This window comes from Puma concolor, chromosome A3 (assembly GCF_028749965.1).
Source record: "Puma concolor isolate L17-30 chromosome A3, mPumCon1.1.hap2, whole genome shotgun sequence".
Lineage (NCBI taxonomy): Eukaryota > Metazoa > Chordata > Mammalia > Carnivora > Felidae > Puma > Puma concolor.
Window position 1 is genome coordinate 116,982,234 of NC_141669.1, and position 22,068 is coordinate 117,004,301.

Genomic DNA, 22,068 nt, shown 5'->3' on the forward strand with positions numbered 1-22,068 from the left:
TTATACTCTTATTTATGTATTTATCCAAACATTTATGCAAAAAAAAAAGTCACAAGTTACAATAGTGGCCAGGTCTGCTTTAACTGGCTAGAGCTGTGGTTCCCAAACTTGTCAAACTTTAGGATCACCTGGGGATCTTTTAAAAATACCAAAACCTAGGCCAGGTGCCCAAGCCAATTAAATCACAATGGAGTGGGGAGCAGGGAAGGAAGGGAGACACAGGCATCAATAGTTTGCCAAGTTTCATAGGTGATTTCAATGTGAAGACAAGTTTGGGAAATCACTAAGCTATGGTTTTCATCTGTCTAAACAATACAGTTCATTCATGGTTAGAGAGACACAGATGAATAAGAAAAGAATAAACCAAAACTCTATACACTTGCCTTCCTCTGAATCAAAGATTTGCAAGGTACCTTTTTTTCTTTTCAATGTTATGAATTCTGAAAGCATGAGAAAGAGAACCAAATAAATATTTTCCTTCTTGGATTTACTCATGCCTCCATTCCCCTCCAGAATCATAGACAACTGAGACATTCACCTTTTTACCTTTTCTTAGTACCTTCCATGAAATCAATAAAGAATTCTGCCATATTCCATATTTTCAACATAACTGAAAAAGATAAGACTCACTTGCTTTTCTATTAAGAAAGTGTTTTTCTAATAAGCAGATCTCATTTAATTCTGTTGCTTTGGGTCCAATTCACATGTCAAACACAGCTTATCAAACTAAAATTCCCCACGGACATGGAGATCAAATGCCTTCTTTTTAAAAAAGTAAACTCTATTTCTAAGTCAATCCTTTTCTTATGTTGAAACCTTGTTTTTTTTTTTTTTAATAAATCAAGATTGCATTTGTATTCTATATATAAACAACAGACCTGTTTAAGAACTCTCTGACCACTCTCAGAAAAGATAATAGATGTTCAGTAGGACCCCTCTCCATTCCATCCAGGACCTAGACAGAAAAGGGCAGAGAGGAAGAAGAGAAACATCAGAAGAAAAGACTAAATTGTATAAGCCCAATAAGCCTATTCAAAGTAAAATTTTTGTGACTGGCCAATTTCCTTCTTTCTATCACTGTTTCTGGTAATTTCACTCTAGAAAGTGTGTTAAAAGACATGAGATTATCTGGGAATGCAAGCTGGTGCAGCCACTCTGGAAAACAGTATGGAGGTTCCTCAAAAAACTAAAAATAGAACTACCCTACGACCCAGCAATTGCACTGCTAGGCATTTATCCACAGCATACAGGTGTGCTGTTTCGAAGGGACACATGCACCCCCATGTTTATAGCAGCACTATCAACAATAGCCAAAGTATGGAAAGAGCCCAAATGTCCATTGATGGATGAATGGATAAATAAAGAAAATGTGGTATACACACACACACACACACACACACACACACACACACACACACACAATGGAGTACTACTTGGCAATCAAAAATGAAATCTTGCCATTTGTAATTACGTGGATGGAACTGGAGGGTATTACGCTAAGTGAAATTAGTCAGAGAAAGACAAAAATCATATGACTTCACTCATATGAGGACTTTAAGAGACAAAACAGATAAACATATGGGAAGGGAAACAAAAATACAAAAACAGGGAGGGGGACAAAACAGAAGAGACTCATAAATATGGAGAACAAACAGGGTTACTGGAGGGGTTGTGGGAGGGGGGATGGGCTAAATGGGTAAGGAGCATTAAGGAATTTACTCCTGAAATCATTGTTTCACTATATGCTAACTAATTTGGATGTAAATTTTAAAAAATAAAAAAATTAAATTAAAAAAAAAAAACCATGAGATTACCTATAGTCTCAAATCCAGTGTTTTTTTTTTTTAAAGGAAAGCTTTCATAATAATTAAGAAAGCTTTTTCAAAATACATCAATAGTGGTTATGCATGTTCATTTTACAATTCATTATCCTTATGATTTGTGCACTTTGCATTGTGTGTGCTATACTTGAGTTAACAAATATTAAGAACAGATACATCTGTACTGGGCAGAACCCTTGAAGGATTCTAATGAAGTAAGTAGCAGGAACAGTCCCACAAAGGTTACATGATTTGCCCAAGATCTTGCATGTAGTTAGCTACACACTTAGTCTTTCTTGTCACTTTCCTACTCTTTGTTGTAAAACTGTAAATGTTCTGATAATAATATACTTTTTAATTTAACATTATTCTCTTACTTACACTATGAAAAATTTTTATTACAAATAATAATGCAGGGGTGCCTGGGTGGCTCAGTTGGTCAAGCGTCCAAGCATCCAACTTCAGCTCAGGTCATGATCTTTGTAGTCTGAGTTTGGCCCCACAGTCAGGCTTGCTGCTGTCAGTGCAGAGCCCGCTTTGGATCCTCTGTCCCCCTTTCTCTTTGTCCCTCCCCCTCTTCACACTCTCTCTCTCAAAAATAAATAAATATTTTTAAAAAGTGACAATGCAAAACCAAACAAGGAAACAAAAAATGGAAAATACAGACGTCCTGGTTCACAACTTGTGCACCATCACAGGTGCTGCACTATCCACATAAGGAAATTAAATAAAGCCTAATGCCCATGCAATGATTTCCTAACTGCAGAATCCATTTTTAATAATATTTTCAATACAAATGTCAAATGATTACTAGTAAAATTAACTAGGTATAGCTTGAGAAAAGACATTAGCATTATTTTATGATAGTGAAACCCAGGGTGACAGAATGGAAAGAGGGCTGGGCTAAGCATGGCAGGGTAAGTGTGCCTCAAATTCTAGTAGTAACCTTCCCTTGTATGACTGGCAGGATATAATCTCTCTGGACCTAAGATTTCTAAACTATAAAATGAGAAGATGGATCACTAAGCTAAAGCTGAACAGAATCTTGAGCTCCTTCCAGGTTTAAGAAAACTCAAGGACTATTTACCAAGAAATTTAATTATTATTCTACATGCTTTCACTTTAACCAATGAATATCTCTATTTGAATGTTTTAAATAGCTTTGTAATGGGGGTGGGACGGGTGGGCAAAATGGGTGAAGGGGAGTGGGAGGTACAGGTTTCCAGTTATGGAATGAATAAGTCATGGAGATGAAAGGTACACCATAAGGAATATAGTCAATGGTATTGTAACAGAGTTTTATGGTGACAGATGGCTACTACACTTGTGGTAAACATGGCACAGCATATAGAGTTGTCAAATCACTGTGCTGTACACCTGAAACTAATATCACATTGTGTGTCAACTATATTTCAATTAAATAAATAAACAGCTCTGTAAAATAAGAATCCTAGACTTCTTCTGGATTCTGCCTCATAAACACAAGCATATCTTCAGCTTGTGCCAAATGCAAATCTTCCAGATTTGTTGTCTAGGTGTAAGACCCTTCCTTCTCAAAGATGGCTAGTAATAACACCCTCAATACTTTACCAAGAGACTCTTTTGCATGAGTTTTTTAACTTAATATTTTGAAATCATTTCATACTTACAGACCATGAGTTATTTCCTTTTTTTTTCCTTTTTATTTTTAAGTAATCTCTATACCCAACGCAGGGCTCAACCTCACAACCTCGAGATCATGAGTTGCACACTCTACCAACTGAGCCAGCCAGGTTCCCCCATGAGTTATTTTTTAAATAGAAAATGTGTGTAAAGAAGTCCCTCATAATTTCTAATCTATAATTTGAATACTTTCAATGGATGCATTTATTCAACTATCCTTTAGCAACCGCTTACTATGTACCAGGTAAGGTAGGTATTTTCTTGCTCCCAAAGTTACTATAGAAGAAACAAAAATTCTGTATAATGAGAAATTTAAAGAACATTTTTATGAATGCCTAAATCTGGATATTATACTTATAGTACTTAAAATTAAGTTGGCCTGTTAACCACACAGACCTAAATGTTTCAGGATAACTTATTAGGCACTTAAAAAGTCTCTGAATTAACAGTTAAATGTGAACTGTCAAAAAACATTTGCCTTGGCATAACTAAAGATCCAATCCCATCCTCCCCATACCTCATGAATCTGTTATAAAACTTTTACATGCTTCCTGTTTCTAAGTCCAGGGCTCCCATGGGAAAATTTATGCAAACCTCCAGTCAAATCATAGAAATTTATGAGACTGACACGCTATCTACTGCATAAATGAGGCACCTCAAATCATAAAAACTTAGTACCCTGAAAGGATCCACAAAATGCCTGTCAAAGAGACTGGCATTTCAATACTGTAGCAACAACTGGTTTGCTCCTAGTAGGCATAATAGACAACTTAAGAGATTAGGGAATATTAACATTAATTTTTAAACTTCAATTCTGACAGCGTAATATAAGAAGCAAAAGATAAATCTGTGAAATATGAAATCTGAGATTCCTAGAACTCATTCTAACACAAATACAGTTAAGTTAATTGAGCACAATATAAACCAACAAAATAAGTCAGAGGCTCAAAGAGATTCTCCCCATATTGTTAGATGCCATGATAGGTGGATAATGTAAAATTTAGAGAAAAACTACTTTCTATATCATGTTCTAACAATGAATACCACTGTGTCCTTTTAGGCCTAATAAAGCTGTAGGCAAAAAATAACACAGGTTTAGAGTACTAGTCTTTTAATCCATGCTCTAAAATACAAATGACATTGAAAAGTTGATCAAATCCTACAATATAGGAACTACTAAAAAATTCTCTAAAAATTACTTGATGAGAATCTTAGTGTATGAACTAGAGAGCCCTTGGCAATCATCTAGTCCAATATCCTGATGGAAAAATTGAGGCCTGAGTGAATAATTTGAAGCTTCTTAGTCAGAAGTAGGAAAGTCTTTCATTTCATATGTGACACTTCCTTACAAAAAAGTTCATTGTAAAAGCACTAGAAAAGTATGTTGTAATAATAATAACGAATGTAGTCTTGCCATAAGACGGAAGACGACTTTAAAGAACCATGGCTTTTTTTTCCTCTATTAAGTTTCCAATAGAATTAAATCAGAAGATCTGGGCTCTAAGTTACAAAAGTCCTTAAGCAATCAATCTAAGAGTCTACCAGTGTTGGGCCACTGGGTGGCTCAGTCAGTTAAGCGTCCGACTTCGGTTCAGGTCATGATCTCTCAGTTTCTGTGTTCGAGCCCCACGTCGGGCTCTGTGCTGACAGCCTGGAGCTTGCTTTGGATTCTGTGTCTCACCCTCTCTCTGCCCCTCCCATGTTCATGCTGTCTCTCTCTGTCTCTCAATAATAAATAAACGTTAATTTTTTTTTTTTTTTTTTTTAAAGAGTCTACCAGTGTTTCTTCTCCTCTATGGTCTTACATTCATAATGAGAGTGTTGCATGTTGTCAAACTTTTTTCTTTCTTTTCTTCGTTTTTTTGTTTGTTTTATGCTCTGCAAATTGTCACTTTATTTTTTTTAATGTTTGTTTATTTTTGAGAGAGAGAGAGAGTCAGAGTGCAAGTGGGGGAGAGGTAGAGGCGGGAGGGAGAGATAGAATCTGAAGCAAGCTGGCTCTGAGCTATCAGCACAGAGCCTGATGCAGGGCTCAAACCCACTAATTTTGAGATCATGTCCTGAGCCAAAGCCAGATGCTTAACCAACTGAGCCACCCAGGCACCCCTCAAATTGTTACTTTTATTTATTTATTTTTTTATTATTATGTTCATTTATTTTGAGAGAAAGACACACACACACACACACACACACACACACACACACACAGTGCGTAGTGCGTGCGGGGAAGAGGCAGAGAGAGAGGGAGACAGAGTATCCAAAGCAGGCTCCAGGATCTGAGCTGTCAGCACAGAGCCCAACACGGGGCTCGAACCCACGAGTGTGAGATCATGACCTGAGTCGAAGCCGGATGCTCAACCGACCAAGCCCCCCAGGTGCCCCAAACTATCACATTTAAAATCAAACACTGAAATCCTAAGATCAGCTTTTAAATTCTGTAGTTACCATTCCCTCATTACTGATGACCCAGATATAATCACTTAGCAAACCTATAGACAGAACTGTAGGTGAATACACTATTACTAATATTTTCAATCACAGGTATAGCATTCAAAGTAGCCACATTGGGCTCTGCGCTGACAGCATGGAGCCTGCTTGGGATTCTCTCCCTCTCCTTCTCTCTTCCTCCCCCACTTGTGCTCTCTCTCTCTCTCTAAATAAATAAACTTAAAAAAATTTTTTTTAATTAAAAAACATATAGAAATAAAATAAAAATTCATTAGTGGGGTAGTGATGAGCAAGACATGAATCCAGGAGTAATTAAAGAAAAAGTCTGACAGACATGAACAGGTAAAAATTAAAATAGTCTATGTGTCAAAAGAAACCACAAAGTCAAAAGCCAACTGATAGACTGGGATAATTGTACCATGTGACAAAAAAGGGTTAATATTCTAAATACATAAAAGTGCCAGCAAGTTGATTAAAAAGTAAAAAATTAACAACCCAAGAGAAAAATAAGTAAAGAATTGGTAAAGGGAATCTGTAGAATATGGAATACAAATGTCCAATGAATGTATACAATGTACTAATGGTCAGGGAAATGAAAATAAAAATAAGAAAACTCTTTTCACCCAGCTGACTGGCAAAGACTAAAAAGATACCTAATATCCAGTGCCAGTGAGAATAAGAAATGCAACAACCTTTATGGAAAATAACCTGGCAGTTCATAATACTGAAATAAGCTTATCTTTTAGCCCATGTTTGGGATTTATCCTACAGAAGTAAAAGCTCCATTTCTTAAAGATGTATGCATAAGGATGTTCACAGTTTGTGATGGGGAAAATAAAATCAGAAACAACCTGATGACACTTCAGAAACCTGCATAAATGAAATATTATGTAGCTAGAAAAACGTGAATTTGATATCTGTTTAATGACATAGAATTAAATGTATATCCTAAAAAGTAAAAAAATAAACAGAATTTGTAGAATAATGTGTATGGCATCGCGATAATCTTACTAAGAGAGAAAATGCCATGTTGGGCATTTAAAAAGTTGCGGTTGAAAGGAAAATCCGATTTGAGTATAATTCATAACAGGAAGGAATTAAGAAAAATATCTGTAATAGGAAAAGGAATAACAATTTAAAATTGATAAAAATGGGTGTATAAAAAAGACCAGCAAATGAAACACTCACAGAATAAGAAATAAATTCTGGGCTTTTTGGGTGGGTATGGAAAAACAAATGTAAATCCAACTTTTATAAATTTGAGATTTACCTCCATTTCAAAAAAAAAAATAAAAGAAATTTTTGATTCAAGAGTTTATGTTTTTTAGATTTGTCTGTTTGGAATGTTTTTTTTTTTTAAAAAGGAAACATGACTCATCACAAATTCTTGTCAAACAAATGCCCCCTATTATATATTTGAAATCTGTATCTTTTTTTTGGTTATATTGGATTTCAGCTATATTTTGAAACTTGAAATTTATCTATCATAACAATGCATTATTTGTTATACTGAATACAATTTTTAAATACACAGTACAAACTTAAAAGGATAATACCAAATCTACATGGAACAAATGGTCAAATGGTAAAGAAAACTAACTCAAAGAAGTTAAAAAAAATACCCATCATTGATAAAAGTAAAAAATATATTCGCTAGTCACAGAAGAAAAAGGGCAATTTCATAATCGAGAGATATGGAAGTCACAACCTTAAACCTCTGATCAAAGTTATCATCGACAATGGGACAACCAGACATTTGTGTAGCTTGTAATATGATGCCTTGTGAGGAATATTTAGGTATTTTTGCCAAAATGTTCAGCTCAGATCTGGTCTTTAAACCTTACAGTTTAGGGAAATATAAGGAATAAATGTCACAAAGAAAACAATCAGATAAATCCAGAATGTGGAGCATTAAACAAAACTGCTCTGGTGTCAACAAATCAATGCCACGAACAAAACAAAACAAAAAAAACAAAAGGTGAGGAAGCAGACAAGGAATGGCAACTATTCCAGATTTGTAAAATACTACATCTACATAAATAGATGCAAATGTAGTGCATGGTCCTTTGAACAAGTCAGCTATAAAAAGTCGTTTTGGAGACAAGGAGGGAAACAAATACAGACTTAATGTTAGATAACATTAAGGAATTATTGATAATTTGTTAGGTGTGATAAAGGCACTGTATGCGAAGAATGTATTTGTAAGAGATGCATGCTAAAATGTTTAAAGGCATAGTTTGATGATGTCTTTATTTTGAAAAGTTTAACATAATAAGTATACCATTGAGCATATGGCTACATGTTGAACATAGGTGGTAGGAATAAGGGTGTTTATTCTACTAATTCAGGGGTTTTATCTGTATGTTTGAAATTTTTCATAAGAAAACATTTAAAGTATCTTAAAACCCAACAAACTGTGAGGTACCTCTATTATACTAGAAGAAAAAATTTATAAAATCCAACAACAACTAATGGCTAGTATCAATATAAACTGGTAGTTATTCTAAAGAATAAGCTGACAAAATGGCTAAAAAGTGATGATCCTTAGACCAAACTGAATCATTTTAGAGAATACATTCTAAAATAAAATTGGGGGAAAAAGTTTTATAGTAAGATGTTATAGAAATATAAATGAGAATTACAAACCAAAAATAAAAACAAACTGGAACTCACCCAAATAAACAGAGAGTATTTAAATTTTGGTTATTATGTATCCATTAAAAATAACTATATAGACATGTGAAAAGTACCTCAATATATTGCCAAATAAAAAGACTATTAAAAACTATAAGAATTATGGGGCGCCTGGGTGGCTCAGTAGGTTGAGCGTCCGACTTCAACTCGGGTCATGATCTCGCAGTCTGTGGGTTCAAGCTCCGTGTCAGGCTCTGTGCTGACAGCTCAGAGCCTGGAGCCTGCTTTGGATTCTGTGTCTCCCTCTCTCTCTGCCCCTCCCCACTCATTCTCTCTCCCTCTCTCCCCCTCTCTCTCTCTCAAAAATAAACATTAAAAAAATTTTTTTAAAAACTATAAGAATTAAATTTACAAAGACTGCATATATGCTAATGAGCACAAAGTTATGTGTTTGTAATATTTAAACACAATTTTTAAAACTTCATGGGGACATAGGCTCTTACGAGATTATATGAACAATGCAAATACACAATCAGGAAGAACTACGTAGAGACAAATAAGGAAAAGCACCTGAGCTCTACTGTTGACCACAGCTTGAATGCATTCACAATATGAATAAAGTCCTACTGTGGGCAAAAGTCACCAAAACTATCATTAAAAGGACACAGAAAAAAAGTGTATCATTGTCTTGGACAGTACATAATTTTACTCAATTCTTTCCATTAGTCAGATGTTTAAAAAAGATGGAAAACCAAAGAGAGTTTTGAGAAAAATCAAAAGATAAAAAAAAAAAAAGGACAGAAAAGAGCTGATTTTGAAGAAAAGTTTGAAAGAAAATAGTGACATGATTACTAATACTGAAATCCATGGTCAGGCTTCTGAACAGAGATCCTAAAAAGCTGATGTATCTCAGTGCCCACAGATGGCTGAGCAAGAGGCTAATAAAACCCTCAAAGTTTGTTGTGGTGTTTCTGTTATTGTTGTTTTTTTACAAAAGAGGAATTTCCTGACTGTCCTGGGCAAATGAGGAAGGCTGGGTGTGTTAAATCATCGACCATCTGTTTTTCTTCAGGGTGTCTACTTATCCATGATCACTTGATCACAAAATCTCCCTAAAGCTTGAATTACCTATCCAAAGCTTGAATCAGTTACCCACCATTTCAAAATTCTGCAGTTCCATCCTGTTCCCACACACTACCCACTCAACATCTGAATGTCCTTCCTAGATCTGGCAGCTAGGGCTCAACCAACTACTCTGGCTTCATCTCCCCATAGCTCCTCAACACACCAGCAAAACAGACTTCTCACTATTTCATTTTCTAAATATTCCTTATGCTTTCCTATGTCCATCATGCACTTGGTTCTTCTCTCCTTAACTCACTGCAATCTTACCCTTCTATTTATTTAATAAATTTTAATTTAATACCTCTGTATCATCTCTGTATCATGCCACCTGTTACGGGTTGAACTGTGTCCCACAAAAAGATACATTAAAGTTCTAACCCCCAGTATCCCAGAATGTAGATTTGGAAATAGGGTCACTGCAGATGTAACTAGTATACATGAGGTCATATTGGAGTAGGGTGTAGGCCCTTAATCCAATATGACTGGTGTCTTTATAAGAGAGAAAATTGGACAGAGAGATACACAGGGAGAACACCATGTGGCAACAAAGGCAGAGACTGAAGTGATGTAGCTGCAAATCAAGAAATACTAAGAATTGATGCAAGCCAGAAAAAGGCAAGGAAAGATTCTACTGTAAGCCTCAGAGAGAACATGTCCCTGCTGACACCTTGAATTCAAGTTCTAGAATAAAGAATTTTAAGAGAATAAATTGTTGTTGTTTTAAGTCACCCAGTTTGTGGTAGTCTGTTACAGCAGCCCTAGAAAATTAATATACCACCTTTTCCATGAAGTCTTCCCTGATTCTCCAAGTGGTAGTGGTGCTCTCTCCTGAATTTCCACAGCACTTATAGTCTCGTTTAAAACATTTATGCTCCCCCCACCTTTTTATTTATGTTCATATCATGTTCTCAGATGAATTAGTTTCCTGGAAGGCAGAAACTAATTACTCATTAACTGGATATACTTCTCAACACTGGTAGGCAGTCAACATATACTATCATAATCACATTTTCTTCCACACTTAATTGTTCTGATCATGATGCTTCTGAATGAGTCATCTCCACATGCACTGAACAGTTGAACACAATCTAAAAGAACTCAGTTGAAGGCTCATTTTCTTTTATGAAGCATTACTAGATTTGAATTTATACCAGTTATATCATTATAATTCATACTGATATGTGCTTACGTGTATATGCATATACTGCTGTTAGTTAATATCTACAATGGGAAAGAATACTTATTTAACAAATCCATTATTTAGGTCTATTGATCTGTCTCTTATTATGTCTAGTCAGATGTTGGTTTACCTAAAACTCTTCTCCCCTGTACCAGCAATTGGTGGTTAACCACAACATCTTTGATTTCTCCAAGTGTTTGAACTTTTTAGGTCTGTATTTTATAGAAGGGACACAGCCTTACTTTCATATAATATTTAAATTTACGGCAAGGGACTTAACCTAATGAACAATTTCCCTCTGTAAAATCCAAAATAAGAATCTGATTCACAAATCTGCAACTATTTCTTCCTGTGAGAAACTGCTGCTGTCTGGTCTTTAGAAAATATACATAAATGGTACTATGGAACTAATATTCAACAGGTTCAATATTGGTAAAGGTAAGAGTTAGCGGGAACTTTTGTTGCCTCTTTGTATGTGTTGGGGAGGCGGTGGTTGTAGCTAGTCAATGGTAAATACAAACCTAAATATTTAAAGTATGAATGCCCTCTGAATTTGGTGATCATTAATATTATTAGCTGACAAAGATCTTTCCCCCCAGCTTTATTGAGACATAATCAACATACAGCATTGTGTTAGTTTAAAATGTACAATGAGGGGCGCCTGGCTGGCTCAGTTGGTCAAGCAGCCTACTTCAGCTCAGGTCATGATCTCACAGCTTGTGAGTTTGAGTCCCAAGTTGGGCTCTGTTCTGACAGCTCACAGCCTGAAGCCTGCTTCAGATTCTGTCTCCGTCTCTCTGCCCCTCCCCTGCTCATCCTCTCTCCCTCCCCGCCCCTCTCAAAATATAAACATTAAAAAATAAATAAATAAAATGTACAATGAGATGGATACACATATATACTGCAAAATGATTACCACAATAAGGTTAGTTAATACATCCATCACCTCACACACTTTTTTTTTTTTTTTTTTTTTGGTGTGTGGCAAAAACATTTAAGATCTAATCTACTCTTTCTGCAACTTTCAAGTATATAATACATTATTGTTAACTATAGTCACCATGATGTACTCTAGGTCCTCAGAATTTACTCATCTTACAGCTGGAAGTCTCTATGCTTTGACCAACATATTCCCATTTCCCCTACCCCATCCCTTGGCAACCACCATTCTCTCTGTTTCTATAAGTTTAGCTTTTTAACTGATATAGTTAATATTAACTGAGCATTAATATTCTATCTGACACAGAATATAATCATTCACAAGTTAAAGAAGATGTGGTTCCAGGCTTTTGCTTTATAGGGTTTATACATAAAATATAGCTTATCACCAAATTCTAGAGCTGCATTACTCTGTCCAACAAAGTCACAGTCCCTTTATTTTTTTTTTTTAAATTTTTTTCAACGTTTATTTATTTTTTTGGGACAGAGAGAGACAGAGCATGAATGGGGGAGGGGCAGAGAGAGAGGGAGACACAGAATCGGAAACAGGCTCCAGGCTCTGAGCCATCAGCCCAGAGCCTGACGCGGGGCTCGAACTCACGGACCGTGAGATCATGACCTGGCTGAAGTCGGATGCTTAACCGACTGCGCCACCCAGGCGCCCCTAAAGTCATAGTCCCTTTATATACACACCTACCTATACCTCTGGTCATTTATTAATTAACTCAGCAAATGCTTATTGAGTTCCTAGACACCCACCTCAAGTCCTTTTTATTTTTTTTTTATTTTTTTTTTTTTATTTTTTTTTTCAACGTTTATTTATTTTTGGGACAGAGAGAGACAGAGCATGAACGGGGGAGGGGCAGAGAGAGAGGGAGACACAGAATCGGAAACAGGCTCCAGGCTCTGAGCCATCAGCCCAGAGCCCGACGCGGGGCTCGAACTCACGGACCGCGAGATCGTGACCTGGCTGAAGTCGGACGCTTAGCCGACTGCGTCACCCAGGCGCCACTCAAGTCCTTTTTAGAATAAGGTGAGGGGGCGCCTGGGTGGCGCAGTCGGTTAAGCGTCCGACTTCAGCCAGGTCACGATCTCGCGGTCCGTGAGTTCGAGCCCCGCGTCGGGCTCTGGGCTGATGGCTCAGAGCCTGGAGCCTGTTTCCGATTCTGTGTCTCCCTCTCTCTCTGCCCCTCCCCCGTTCATGCTCTGTCTCTCTCTGTCCCAAAAATAAATAAACGTTGAAAAAAAAAATAAAAAAAAAAAAAATAGAATAAGGTGAGGTAGGGAAAGATTACATTTTTAAAAATAAATCTGTGAGACAACACAATAGGTAGGCAGTGGAGCTGAAGGAAGGGGAGGACAGACACAGGGCCAGATATGAAGAAGCACTGCATCTAGTGAGGAGGTGGAGAGTAAACTGGCTGTCAGTATTTCTCCTTTCTCCCCATGCTGTTCCTATACTTCACTACCAGGCTTACTTTCCCACTGTGCAGGTTTCATTATGTCACCATATAGCTAAAAACTTTTGATGACTCCCTATTACTTAGTTAATCAAGTCCAAACTTCCCAGCCAGAAACTGAAAAGGATTCAAAGCCTTCCCTGATTAAGCTGTATATATACTATACAGGGACTAACACAGGACTGGGAATTAGACTCAAATTCTTTCTCCATCAATTGTTAGTTCTTTTCCTCAGTTTATTTTTAAAAAGACATAAAAAATAATGCCTATCTCACAGAGTTGTTGTGAGGATTAAAAGAAATACTACTTATTAAATGCTTGGCAAGTTATCTGGCAAACAGTATGCAAGCAAAAAATGTGACCTACTACTGCTATTATTATTGCTATTGTGGTTCAATCTCCATTTCCAGACTGAACTCCAACAACAGCCCTGTAACGATCCTGTTCTCCAGCCAAACTGGACTCTTTACTAACTCCTAAACACACATCTCCACACTCATGCTTTCATTCAGCCTGGAAAATCCGTCTCGTCTCCAAGTATTAGGATCCTAACCATTCTTGGGGCACCTGGGTGGCTCAGTTGGTTGAGTGCCAGACTTTGGCTCAGGTCACAATCTCATGGTTCAGTTTATGGGTTTCAGCCCCATGTCAGGCTTTGCACTCACAGCAAGGAGCCTGCTTCGGATTCTCTGTCTCGTCTTTCTCTTTCTCTGCCCCTCCTCTGCTTGTGCACGCGCATACTCTCTCTCTCAAAAATAAACAAACATTGAAAATAAAAAATAAAAAAAAAAACAAAAAGATGCTTACTATTCTTGGCAGCTCCACTCAAAGGCTACCTCTTTCAGGTACCATTCTTTGATATCCCAGCTTCGTAACACATTACCTATACTCCACAGGACACTTAAACTCTGACTAGAATTATCTTTGTATCTTGCAGAGTTCTAGCCTAATATACAGGGTAGGGCTCAATAAATGTTTGGCAAATGAATGAATTCCTGTTTTTCCTCTCTTTCATCCAACCACTCTCTTGGAAAACAGCTCCACATCACAATTAAAAAGATCTCTTCTGCAATGTTTCATAAAGCTGGCCAGCTAGTTTGCTACCACAAATGTGGTAATTTCTAATATACCCAGTGCACAATAGATGCATAAATATTCAGCAATTTGAAATTAATTTCACCTCATCTTTTAATTTCACTTATCATTTTATTCATTTCGATCAAAAATGACTCATCCTTATAAACAGACTTTGGTTTTTACCTGCCCACAAACTCATCTGTCAATTTCTGGCCATCCCAACCCTCATCCCAACATATCATTTTTTGGTTTAGGAGAGAGAATATTTAAAACCTCAGTGAAGTAAGAACCAGAAAATCAAATGCCTACAGGGCAATAAAAGTAAATGAGCAAAGCAAGAAAGCAGTGAGGACCACAGAGCACAAGGAAACACACATCACACCTAAAAGCTTTAGCTTTCACTGTGTTGCTATGAGAGAATAGGAGTTTGTGTTAACAGATCTTTCAAAATTTCAAAGAAAGTCACAAAGTCAGAAATCTGTGTAAATTTTAGCCAAACAAAACATGTCTGTCTGCAGGTCAAATCCAACCACAGGCTGCTGGTTTGTATCCTCTGTTACAGAAGTTCTCTGCAAAAGAAGTGATGGGCTGAGAGGAGCTCCTTCCCAGCAGATAGTCTGAGGCAGCAGCTAAAACTAAGCAGCAACTGGAAGCATTTCCTGTTGAGATTCAGCCTACCTCTCAACCATTCTGTCTTGACCTGAAAACCAAGTTAAGACAGACAACTCAGTTGAGTACATTAAACCCCTACTCTGTGCCAGGTGCTAGACATCATAAATGAACAAGAATGCTAAGTAACAGCTAACATTATTGAGCATTTTCTAGGTGCCATACTGTTCCACATGTTACATGAACTAACTCACTTAATCTTCACAATCCTATGAGATAAATACTATTATCCTTATTTTACTTTATTTTACTTATTTTTTTAAACATTTTTTTAAATCTTTATTTATTTTTGAGAGAGAGACAGAGTGCGAGCGGGGGAGGAACAGAGATAGAGGGAGACACAGAATCCAAAGCAGGCTCCAGGCTCCGAGCTGTCAGCACAGAGCCCAATGCAAGGCTCAAACTCACGAACCGTGAGATCATGACCTGAGCTGAAGTCGGCCACTTAACCAACTGAGCCACCCAGGTGCCCCTATTATCCTTATTTTAAAAGCTGAGAAAACGTCGGGTGTCTGGCTGGCTCAGTAGGTACAGCATGAGACTCGGATCTTGCAGTGATGAGTTCAAGTCCCACGTTGGGCTAAATAAATAAATAAATAAATAAATAAATAAATAAATAAATAAATAAATAAATAAAAGCTGAGGAAACGGAGGCACAAAGAGGTTACCCAACTTGTCCAACGTCACACAATTAGCAAGCAGCACAGTTGGAATTAGGACCTCAGACAGACTCCACCAAAAGAGCACACAATTTGAAAACAAAGTACCCTTCAATAAATGGTGGGGTGGGGGACACCTCAGTCAGTAAAGCATCTGACTTTGGCTCACACCATGACTTCACAGTTCGTGAGTTTCAGCCCCATGTTGGGCTCTGTGCTGACAGTTCAGAGCCTAGAGCCTACTCTGGATTCTGTGTCTGCCCCTTCTCACTCACACTCCGTGTCTCTCTCTCTCTCAAAATAAACATTAAAAAAGTTTTTTTTTAAATATGGTGCTGGGGCCGCCTGGGTGGCTCAGTTGGTTAAGTGTCCAACTTTGGCTCAGGTCATGACCTCACAGCTCATAAGTTCGAGCCCTGTGTCGTTGGGCTCTGTGGTGACAGCTCAGAGCCTGGAGGCTGCTTGGAATTCTGTGTCTCTGGCTCTCTAGACCCCTCTCCCACTCGTGCTCTCTTTGTCTCAAAAATAAATTAAAACATTAAAAACACTGTTGTTGTTTTTTTTAATTGATGCTGGGATAATTGGTTATACATAGGAAAAAAAAAAAAATGAAACTGGACCCTACCTCACATCACACACAAGAGTCAATTCCAGATAGATTAGAGATCTAAACATCAAAGGAAAAACAGTGAAGATTCAAGAAGATAATATAAAGAATAATTTCAAAATCTTGCAGGAAGATTGATTAATTTGACTTTATTAAAATTCAGAACCTCTTTTAACAAAAGAGAGAGAGATTTATGGGGCATCTGAGTGGCTCAGTCGGTTAAGCATCTGACTTCAGCTCAGGTCATGATCTCGCTGTTTGAGCCCCATGTTGGGCTCTGTGCTGACAGCTCAGAGCCTAGAACCTGTTTCAGATTCTCTCTCTCTCTCTCTCTCTCTCTCTCTCTCTCTCTCTCCCTCTCCCCTGCTCACACTCTCTCAACAGCAAACATTAAAAAAAAAAATTTTAAAGATGAGCAACTGGGAAATGATCTCTATGATACACGTAACCAACAAAGGATTACTAATCAGAAAATATAAAGAAATCTTTCTAAAAAGACAACCCAATGAGAATATGCCAAAACAAGCATGGTCTGAGTTGTGAAAACCTGTTACTACCACATTTGCCACACAGCAGACCCCAGAACAGACCCTGGCATCACTGACTGATATAAAATATTCAGGGGTCTATGTCATACTGCAGATATACAGAGCATGGGTGACCCAGCCGGAAGGACAAAGTCAAAATAGTTATTCTCCATTATATAAGAACTAGAAATGACAAACCAGAAGTTGAACATCCAATCTTCAGACACTGATCAGAGATTGGCAAGCATCTTTGGTAAAGAGACAGACAATAAATATTTTCAGCTTTGAAAACTATATATTCTCTGTAAAACTACTCAACTCTGCCTCTGGTAGAGTGAAAGCAGCCAAAGACAATATGTAAATGAGTAACTCTACCAGATTTGACACTGACCATAGTTTGCTGACCCCTGATGTAGAGAGTTGTGGTTTTCCTACACTCTAGGAATACTTTCCCTGCTTCTTATGTCTGCTGACACTTACCTTTGATTTCTTTAAACAAAAACTGTACCACACTTGCCAGCTTTGCAATGGTTTCCAGAAGTCTGTTATTCTATCCCCAAAAATCATCTCCCTTATTACCTGTGACAATTCTCACTTCATTTTCCTTTCATCCCTTTTTTAACTTGACAGCCACCATCCTAATCTAAAATATTCCTTCTCTCTTACCATGTGCAATATTATCAACACCTAAAAATTCTAACTTTGCTCAAAGCTGACTGCCTCTGCCTTAGCTAGGCCCTCATTACTTCTCTCCAGTCCACTCTCCATCCACTTATCTCCTAAAAATTAATCCTAATCATACATTCTCCTCCTTGGAAATGTTGAATGCCTCCCTATCAGCTAAAGATTCAGTCCTTTAATAAAGTCCTTTACAAGCAGGACAACCAAACAACATTTCCATCTCATCTTTAACCACTTGATCCACACACATACTGTGCTTCAGCCACATTCAATTGTATTCCCTGAAAGTGCATGCCTTACATAGAAAGCTCTTCTCTCCAACTCTCCATCTGGCAAACTCCTCCACCTTTCAGGACACATCTCAAGTATCTCCCTTCACAAAACCTTCCCTGATTCTTAGAACCGAAATGTGCCCACCTCTTGTGTTTTTACAACTTTTGATACTCCTTTGGCATTCACCATCCTGAAATAGCATTGTTTGTATGTTCATTTCTCTCACGAGACTGAATATCTGAAATGAAAAGATCCTGCTTTAAAGACCTTTCAATCCTCAGAGCCTGGCATAATAACGCTTGACGTGTCTTAGTGCACAGTAATTGTCTGCTGAATGGAAGACATGCTTGGTGGTAGGGGAAGGGTTTCTTAACCTGGGGTTCATAGATGGGATTCACAGGTAGAATTCAGAGGGGTCTGTGAACTTGGATAGGGAGTAAAAAGAAAAATTACTTCCTTATTTTCACTAACTTCTAATTGAAAGTTACAATTTTCTTCAAAAATGAATTGCAGGCAACACACTACTCTAGTATTAGCAGTATCTGTCACTCTGTCACAGTTATCACAGATACCTTTACATCATATTACAATTGTTGCTGATATCTTAAAGTATTATTTATGCTCATCGTGTTTAAAATTTGTAATTATCAGACCTGTCACTAGATCTGATTTCTTAATGTATTGATAAAGTATATCCATACTATTTTATAATTTGTATATTTTGGTATTTCAATATAATGGCTTTCTCTATAATCCAGTGTATTTTGTTTAATGCAATTAAAACTATTATTTTGAGAGAGGTTATTATTATTCTGAGCAGCTTCCCTAGATGCCCACTAGTTAGGTCTTCATGCATTAGAAAGACTCAGAATAAATTAATCTTGATACTGTATATATGTATTGTGTATACTCATTGAACATAGAAAATCTTACCACTATAAACATCTTCATAACCTTTTTGATTTTATGGGAGCCCTGGGTCTACTATCTCATGATAGATGTGCATGAAATTTGCATGACAGAACTCTTCCATAACCCATATGAATTCCTCTCTATCTTGATCAAAGTTTAATTGAAGTTTGATCATGATACAGATCTTGGGTGTACATGATTGTTCACTTTATCTTTTTAGGCTTTCTATGTCCCTCTCCTATAACAAACACCTAGAACAGAAGGAGCATCTCTTAAAACTCCAAGTTCAAAGTCAAAAGGGTCCTGAAGATAACTTCTTTGCACAAATGGAGGTGGGCTAGAAATTATCAAATAGCTGGTTACCTATCCTTCTTTGTATCCCCTTTCAGTCTTTGTACTGACAAACTATCAAAACAAAACCCATTAACAGTTCTTTGATACATGCTGCTGAGCTTGCCTTCTTAACACTTTTCTCACAGCTAACAAATTCCTTTAAGCCAGTCTGTTGAATAAGGAGGCAGCAGACCTCCTCTTCCAGGAACTTGTAAGATCTGGAGGAGTCAACTTTACCTTTCTAGGTCTCAGCTAAAATCATTACATGACCCGAAATTGTTACATGATCTCTAAGACCCTTGTAGTTTCTACACACCGATTTTTCTTCACCATTCTTACTGGCCTCAAGGCCTTTCTGATGACCTCCCCAGGTGACCCTGCTCTTAAAACAGTGGGCTGTCCTCTTCCTGGGAAGACACCTTGGGTCACCACCCACAAACAGCCTGGTCCCTCCTTTTAAAGACACAAACTCCATTAAGTTGATGGAGGCTCTTTCTTCTTGCCAACCAGCTCCACGCTGGGCACCCCATTTGCTGACCAGCTCCTGCACCCAAACCTCAGTCTCTCTTTTCCCTCTTCCTCATAAAAGTCTTCCTATTTTCTGTTGCTCTCCCCAATTGGGAGTAGAATATGCTAGGAGAACCTATGTCCTCAGTCTCTTGGGAGTCATACGGACTTGCAATTCGCACCCGCGACTCTGAGAACTGTCCCAGTCTGATAGTCGCACCGGCCTCCAAAGGGCCCCCATTTCTAATATTCCTAATCAACACTCCACCCCCGCCCTCCACAAAGAACTGTCCCTGCTCTGACAGCCTGAGCTCGGACCCCACGCCCCTCTGGGTCCTACCGGTCCTGGGGTCCTGAACACGAATAGCCTAACCCAACTCCACTCCTGCCCTCCAGCCCCACGGACCCCGATCCAGTTCCGTTTGGACTCAGTGTCTCTTCTCCTCGACCCCGGCCACGACCCCAGTTTCGGCTCCCGCCAGTTCCTCGGGCCTGGAGCGCCACCCTGTGCAGACCCCGGCCGGCCCTGCACTCCCTCAGCGCCCCAGACCCCGCGTCTCGCACCCTCCCCAACCCCGGCCGGCCCCCGCTCCCTCCAGCACCCCCGCCCGCAGGCCCGGGGCCCGCTCCCCAACATGGCGACGGGGACACGAGCGCCGCGGGCGGGGCGGCTCCGGGCCGGGCCCGCACAGGAGCCGTCTTCCACTGCCGGCCGGCGCCATTTTCCCGCGCCGGGCCCGGGCGGCGCCTCCTTCCCGCGGAGCCAGCGGGGCCGGGACCCCAGACGCCCGGCGGGCCCACCCCTTACGGGCCCGCGTCGCCGTCACCTCACCTGAGCGCGGCCCCAGCCCTCCCGGGCGGGCCTCGGAGCACCGGCCCGGGCCGTGCGTGCCCGCCGCCCTCCGTCTGTCCGTCCGTCCGTCCTCGCGTGCGTCCGTCTGTCCGGCCGTCGGCGCCCGGCCGCCCGCAGCCCGACCCGGCAAGGGCCTCAGGGAGCCGGCGGGGAGGGGGATGGGCCGGACCGGGCCGGGGAGGGAGGGGGAGGGAGGGAGAGAGGGTGGGAGCGCGGGAGGGGGCGGGGCGGGCGGGGGCGGGCCCTGATCACGTGGCCAAACGTCCCCGAGAGCGCGAGGCGGAGCGCGCGCCCGCTCACTTGGGTGCAGAGCTTAGTGCATGGGTTGGGTGATTCTGTCTCCTGGCGCTGTAATAGCGTCAGTGGCTTTTGCCTCCACTTTGGAGTGAGTGTACAGCCCTATAGGAGCCCTCTGGCCCTAGTGCCCTTGGGCAAGTCAACTTTCCAAGCCTCGGTTTACATATCTGAAATATGGGGATAATAATAGTGCTTGCAAAGAGGAAATGAGAGAAGACATGAAAAGCACTTGGCACAGTGCCTGACACATAGTGTTTAATAACATTAACGGTGATAAAGATAATCTTTAGCCTTAATTATTAATTTGCCTGTAAGCCCCTCTCTACTTTTTTCCCATCACCATCATCCTTGCAAGCTCATTAGGTGCAAGGGAATGTGGCTCCTCCCCTCTCCCCAAATGTAGAGAGGCCTCCCAGCACTGGACTTGATGTCTGTCATAAAGGCCTGGATTCAGATCTGTTTTTCACACTTGATAGTTATGTAACTTTCTTTGCCTGTAACCTCAACTTCCTCATCTGTAAAATGGGAGTTAAAGAGTCTGTCGTGAACATCACAGAAGATAGAAGATGATCCAGTGGATTGTAAATTGATTGCATATTGGTCAGACATACTGGTTTCATCTAAGAATAGGAGTCAGGAGTACTTTCATTCCATTGAGCACACACTGTATGCTTGGATTGGTGCAGTAGTCATCTAAGGCCTTTTCACATCCTCCCTGGTTCACCTTCAATGAACCACTCTCCTGTCAGAGTAATGTTTCTAAGTCAAATTTTATCATGTCTCTCCCCTATTTAAAACTATTTGAGGGGCACTTGGGTGGCTCAGTGGGTTGAGTGTCTGACTTCAGCTTGGGTCATGATCTCATGGTTTGTGGGTTCAAGCCCTGCATCTGGCTCACTGCTGTCGGTGCAGAGCCTGCTTTGGATCCTCTGTCTCCCTCTCTCTCTGACCCTAACCTGCTTGTGCTCTCTCTCTCTCTCAAAAATAAATATTTTTTTAAGAAATTAAAGGGGCGCCTGGGTGGCGCAGTCGGTTAAGCGTCCGACTTCAGCCAGGTCACGATCTCGCGGTCCGTGAGTTCGAGCCCCGCGTCAGGCTCTGGGCTGATGGCTCAGAGCCTGGAGCCTGTTTCCGATTCTGTGTCTCCCTCTCTCTCTGCCCCTCCCCCGTTCATGTTCTGTCTCTCTCTATCCCAAAAATAAATAAACGTTGAAAAAAAAAATTAAAAAAAAAAAAAAAGAAATTAAAAAACAAACATTTGATGGCCCACATTGCTCTTAAGCTAAAGGCCAAATAGGTGTCTTCACTGTCGCCTGCCTTTGCCCCATCTCCAGACTTATCTTAGGGCGTTCTTATTCTCTCTCTGGGCTGTAATTACAGTGATCTTCTTCATACATTGTACTTC

General features: G+C 39.6%; 1 protein-coding gene across 6 annotated transcripts in view; it reads right to left on the minus strand.

Annotated features, from left to right (window-relative positions):
• NCOA6 (nuclear receptor coactivator 6) overlaps positions 1-20,549 on the minus strand; it is a 108,388-nt gene extending 87,839 nt beyond the window's left edge. For 4 of the 6 annotated variants that reach the window (XM_086702032.1, XM_086702031.1, XM_086702030.1 and 1 more), the window contains exons 1-2: positions 20,346-20,548; positions 879-955 (exon numbers count right to left, since the gene is read on the minus strand). The gene's annotated coding sequence lies outside the window, so the exon portion shown is untranslated. Of the gene's footprint in view, positions 1-878; positions 956-20,345 lie in introns of all 6 variants that reach the window. The other 2 variants (XM_086702034.1, XM_086702029.1) reach the window with 2 other exon arrangements.
• Between the last annotated feature and the right edge of the window lie 1,519 nt (positions 20,550-22,068).